Source organism: Equus caballus, chromosome 25 (genome assembly GCF_041296265.1).
Source record: "Equus caballus isolate H_3958 breed thoroughbred chromosome 25, TB-T2T, whole genome shotgun sequence".
NCBI classification, from domain to species: domain Eukaryota; kingdom Metazoa; phylum Chordata; class Mammalia; order Perissodactyla; family Equidae; genus Equus; species Equus caballus.
In genome coordinates this window covers 46,322,958-46,328,957 of record NC_091708.1, presented here as the reverse complement: position 1 = coordinate 46,328,957, position 6,000 = coordinate 46,322,958, and positions in this window count along the sequence as shown.

Sequence of the window (6,000 nt, the reverse complement as noted above, 5' to 3'; positions counted from 1 at the left end):
TCTCAGCCCAGGCCTGTGCCTTTAAGCTGGACTGGCCAGACCTGGGGGGTGGGGAAAGCTCATGCCAACCCAGGGTCCCCATGGTGACCTGGTTACAGGGTGTCCCCTGCAGAGATGTTATTCTGTGACCGTGAAATTCACGTCTACCCAGAACCTGTGCATGTGACCTTATTTGGAAAAAGGGTCTTTGGAGATGCAATTTAGGGTCTTGAGATGAGATCAGCAGGGCACTGGAAGGGGGCAGAGAGCTGGGAACTGCCAGCTTTGGTTCAGCTCCCAATGTCCCTGAGTGGGGGTGGGGCGTCTATCACAGCGACACGTGGGCAGGTCGCCACCCAGGCGGGCTACAGCAGGCCGCTCTTTGGGGCCACAAGACCGAGGTCCTCCCTTCGGAATAACTGACAGTACTGCCCCACCCCCCAGTATGGGCCTCCTACAGGAGCGCCCACACATATCTCATGAGCTTTTGTGAAAGTATTTACAAAAAAGTTAAAGATCTCAGAGAAAGTCCCTAGCCATTAGGTTTCCTGTGTTGCAGCATCTCTGCCCACCTGCACTGCGCCTGCCTGGGAGGCCTGGGGCCCTGCCTAGACCTGTGGCCCCTGCAGCCCTCTCTGAGTTGCATGGCCACCCCTCAGTGTGTTTGCTCACCCGCCTCTGAGGCCCTGGAGCTGGGCTGCAGTGCCGGCCACCCCATGGGTTACTACCCCAGGCAGGCAGCTCTGGGGCTGGCAGGGCGCGGGAGGGCCAGCTCTGGGGCACATGGGGCAGCCCTGTGCAGGGAGCAGCCAGGGCACCCTGGTACTCCGAGGGCCACGTTGGCCTGTGGTCGCTCCAGGTCAGGGCCTGTGGAATCAGCCTGCCACAGCAAGCCCCAGGGATGACGCAAGGACAACCTTCTCTGAAAGCCATCATCAGATCTGTGGACCAGTTTCAGAAGCCTCGGTGCGAGGGCAGCCACTTGGAAACTGAGATTACCTCGGCGTCACAATGCAGGGTGTGGGCGCTGCCAGGAGCAGCTCAGAAGGTTCAGGAGTTTGGGGGCGGAAGGGAAAGCAGCTCATTCTCTTCTTAAAATGAGAGTGACATTTGCTCTTAGGAAAGAGCGCCCCACAGGCCCCTCTCCCCAGGCGGCCTGGGGGTCCACAGCAGGCAGGCGAGCCCACACTCATCCTGGGCCAGCCCTTCCCAGATCCCCGCCCCGGGGCACAGCCATTCCCCTGTCTGTCCAGGCTGGAACACTCCCTCCTGGTGGGGACACTGTGCTCCCCGTGCATCAGATGACAGGCCAAGCCGAGCCTGGCCCCCTCCCAAAGTTCCATCCTAAAAGCCAGGGAGCGTTCACTTGGGGTTGCAGGGACTGCCCTGTGACCAGTGACCCCGGAAGCAGCAGCTCCGGACAGCCTTTAGCATGCTGGCGGACCTGGGGTCAGGACAGGACCTGGTGGCAAGGTGGTCCCGGCTCGTGTCTGGAGCCTCAGTGGGAAGAATGGCCTGGTGACCTGAGGGCTGGGGTCAGAATCACCAGGAGCTTTCCTCACTCACTAGTGTGGTGGTGTGGTGGTGGATTCTGGCCATTGCTGCCACCCCCAGCCCCCCGTCATCATCGTTGTCGTCGTCCCCCTCCCACTGCCTCTGCATGGCGCCTCTGCATGGCCCCTCCACGTGGCCTGGGGTTCCTCCCAGCATGGCTGCTGCAGGGTACTAAGGCTCCTTGCATGGCAGCTCAGAGCAACAAAAGCAAGTCCTGGTGGGAAGGTGGGGGCTGTAGGGCCCCTCTGACTGGCCTGGAGGTTGTCAGTCACCTCCACTGACCCCACTGTTCAGGAGTGAGTCACGAGGTGAGCGAGTCAAGGACCCTGCTCCACGAGGCTGTCCCAGAATCTGCGGCTGTGCCGCCCACAGTCCCTGGGTGGAGCAGGAAGACGCTGGATTCCAGTTCTCAGGAAGGGTCCTGGGAGGGGCTCCCTGCCCCCAGGGAAAGCCAGTGGGTGGGTGTGCTCCAGGTGAGCTGAGCACCAGCTCCATCCTGCCTGCCCCCAGGCTCCAGTCCAGAAAGCCCGTTTGCAGCAGCCACACCCAACCCAGCCCCTAATCCCAGGAGAAAGCCTGGGGTGGGCAGGGCACCCTGCAGCCCCAACCCTGGGAGGCCCTCTGAAGAGTCAGGAGGCCTGGATGGCCTGGGCTCACTCCAGGGGGTCCTGTTTGTCCTTCCCCTGGCCAAGGCTCAGCGGATGCAGACACAGACTTGCAACAGATGTGCCACCTGTCACAGGAAGATGAGCATGGAGGAGACATGGAGCACTCAGCACGGGACAGTGCAGGGCACAAGGCACAGGGCATGGGGAGCAGAGCCCACAGCAGGGGCCCAAAGCTGACCAAGCAGGTCCCACCTGCTCCCTGCAGCAGTCTGGCCGCTACACCCACTGAGACCATACCCTGGGCACAGGCCCAAGGCCCCACACGCTCGGCAGCCTGCTCATCCCATCGAGTGTGTCCTGAGGGCCACCAGGACCAGGAGGTCCTAGAATGGGGACACGGCAGAGGGAGCTCAGCCCCTCCCGCCCTCAGACTACTGATCTGGGAGTCCTGTGGCCATGCTGTCTGCTGGAGTGGCTATGTCGCCTCTCCACGTGCCAGAGGGCAGGCTCAAGTGCTGGGTGCAGGAGCAAAAGTCACATCCAGCTGCACTGCTCATCAGTAACAAAGCACAGGATGATTCGTCTATACCTGCACAGGCACCACCAGCTGCCACTGAGGACTCACCGGAGACGTTTATTTGCCCCCTTCCCAGAACTCCACAACCGTGTGCAACCACGCTGTGTTAGAACACGGACCCCTCCCCGCTGAGAAAGACAGGCCCAGGGAAAGAATACGCGTGACCGGAAGGGTGAGCCGTCCAGGAAGCAACACAAACCTGGGAGAACCCGCAACTTAAGGAGCCAACACCGGGACAATGAATCATTCTCTCCAAGCAAGGAAGAGCAAACAGGCTCCTGCCCCACAGGAAGTCACAAACTGGGGGGCGTCCACTCAGCCACTCCTCTCCTCACAGGCACTCGAGTCACAGCAAGAAGGCGATGCGGGCAGCAGATGACCTGCCCGAGGCCTTGGAAAGCCCACGGTCCCATCATCTCCAGCATGGGCAGCTGCCTGCGTGACCGTGCTCCCAGGACCACCTGTCCGGAGCGGAGTCACTTCCTTGACTCTTCGCCCACCAAAGACAAAGTCCTCTTCCAACCCAGAGTCTGCTAAGAGCTAAGAGCAGAGCAGGTGACGGGCCCTGTGCCACCCGCCCCTCGCGGGGCCGGGCCCTGCAGCCTCCCCAAGCAGGACGCTCATGCTCTGGAGGCAGGAGGGCCAGGGCACCCTGCACCCAGGTCCCAGAGCGGCAGGCCCAGGCTTGGGAGGCCACAGTTTGGCCTAAGGTCACGTGGGGCCATGGCTGGGCCTTCCGAGCAGCCCACCCATGCAGGGAGGGTTCTCCAGGCTGACGGCCCACGAGGGGACTGTAGCCATCTCCACCAGCTTTCTCGCCTTCTCTCCCCTCCCAACACCAAACACACTCAGAAGACCGAATAGCCAATGTTTTGGGTGGAAACGTCACAGGGTTTCCACACTGGCCATGTGGCTTTGAAAGCAACTCCTATCAAGTTGGTATGTGCGGGAAGCTCTGAGGGCAACTCTTCACGGGAACACGTCTATTAATAACGTCAAGCTCCGCAAGCTGGAAAAATAAAGTACCCACCTAACTTTAAGAATAAAGTCAAGACCACCTCCAATGATGCCCACAAAGAAGTCCTAACGTCCACCCGCACGAGCCTGTATGGCCAGGTGCAACAAATCTGCTGGGAAGCATGTCGGGCTGCACGGGAAGCTGGAGGACCCGCCCCCACGTCCATTCTCGTCTCCAGCACTGGGATCCTCAGCGCCCCTGCCCCTGCCTTGGGCTTTCCAAAACTGTGTGGACACCTTGTCCACCCACTGAAAGAGTTTCCTTTTCCCCCCAGCTTTCCTCAGGCCGCCGGGCATCCGGCACGTGGGGCCTCGCACAGAACCATCTGCACCTGGAAACGAGCTCCGTCTTCATCAGTGTTGTTTGCACACACTCTTAACTCCGAGTTCTCTAGGAAAGCTGCTACCGTGTAAATCGAGGGAAATTGTCCTTTGCCGTATGTGGAACTTTATCAAGAACTGCGGCCACTCCTGAGCGTCACAGCACGATGGCAGTGCCCCCGGGGTGTGAGAGACAGACCCACGTTGTTTCAGTCTGAACGGGTAACTCGCAAGGGCAGAGCAACTCTACTCACTGGCATAAGCAACTGACCTCATTTTTCCTTCTATGACCTGACGGTCGTGGCTGAGAATCTAGTTTCAGATATACGTTTTATTAAAATTCTTACCTTTATTTCTCATATTCCTATTAAGGCATTAAGTTGATCTTTTAAACTAGGCATGTAATTAGGTTGTATTTTCTGGAACTTTCATTGCAGACAGTAAGGGAGGCATTATAGGATATTTGTTACAGAGGGAGCCGGAGTCCAAAGGGCTGAGAAGCCCCAGCCCACCCTGACCCCGCCCCCAGGCCTAGCCCTGCCCAGTGGGAGTGGACTGGGGCAGCACTGGCACTGTGGCCACCCGTGGACAGGCTGGGGCGTACACAGCATCACCTCCTGTCACCTTGGACAGAAACCTCCCACACCAGACATGGCTTACGCGGTGGGCGTGCTGCTGAGGTCTCCCGGCAGCCGTCTTTCCCACACGGCCCAGCTCCACCTGAGAGCCAGCGTGAGGCTCAAACGGAGGCGGACCATGGCAGAGAAGGGCTGCCACCCCAGGGTTCCTGCCGGGCCAGCCCAGGTCTGCGTGGAAAGCCACAAACACCACACACGCACTAGCAACACGCACAGAAATCCTCCTGCAGGCGAGTAGGGGCAGCCCAGCCCTGCCGACTTCCCCGGGAGTCCTGATCGCAAGGGGTGCACCGCCCATGCCCACCCTGACAGAGCACCACCGGGCAGCCATGCAGGCCCCAGACAGGGAGGGAGACCTCACGGGAATAAGAGTCCCACACCTAGCCCCATCGTGCCCTCCCTCAAACCTAAAAGACGCACCACGGGATCGTGTCTGAGGAGCGTTGGCGCCAAGGCCAGAAACTGCAGCTCCATTTCCAGGTGTGTTAAAGGTACGGGGTTTCTTCAACCACAACTAACAGCTGAGGCTGCTCCGGCAGCATCCTAGTTACCTGAGAAGTGGGCTCAGGGCTGTGCACTGAGGTCCTTTTCTTACTGAGGGACCTCCTTAGACCCCTGACAGAGAAGGTGTACTCCTAAGTCTGAGGCCACTACACACGCCCGCAGCAGGCACACACAGGGCCAGCCCCTGGGATGTCACCGCTGGTCTACTGCCGACCAGGGACTTTGCTTCTCCATAGAACATGCAGACTGCACAGCCACTCGTGCCTGGCCAGGCCGTGCTCTACACAGCAGGTACACGAGGCTGTGGCCCCAAGGCCACCGCCCTCCTGCTGCTCTGTGGGAGCAGCACGACCAGCAGGGGGACAACGAAGAAGAATGAAGACATCAGGCCCGAGAACCATGCTCAGTTGGCCATTTTAAAAACAAAAGAGATCAAATAACAGTAAAAGAATGCAGAGCACACCCCTGAAGGTCCTAAACCTATGGCCTTGGGGACAATTATAACTGTCTGAACGTGAGGCTTAGGAGATGTGAGATCTCACCCTTTTGAAATTAGTTTTAATATTTCTGCCCAGAAGTTTTAAATCTGAATCGCAAGAACAATGAAAAAACCTCAATCTGTGAAAAGACATATTTTCCTCAAACACCCTCCCTCAGCTGAGACGGGCCAGGAGCTCAGCAGGGCCTCCCTGAGCAGGGCCGTGCCCAGCACCTGCCACTCGGGGCCAAGAGCCCAGCAAACCAAGCCATCGGCTTGGGCAGGTGGGGTTGCTTCAGAAGAGAAGTTTAAAAAACGTATGAG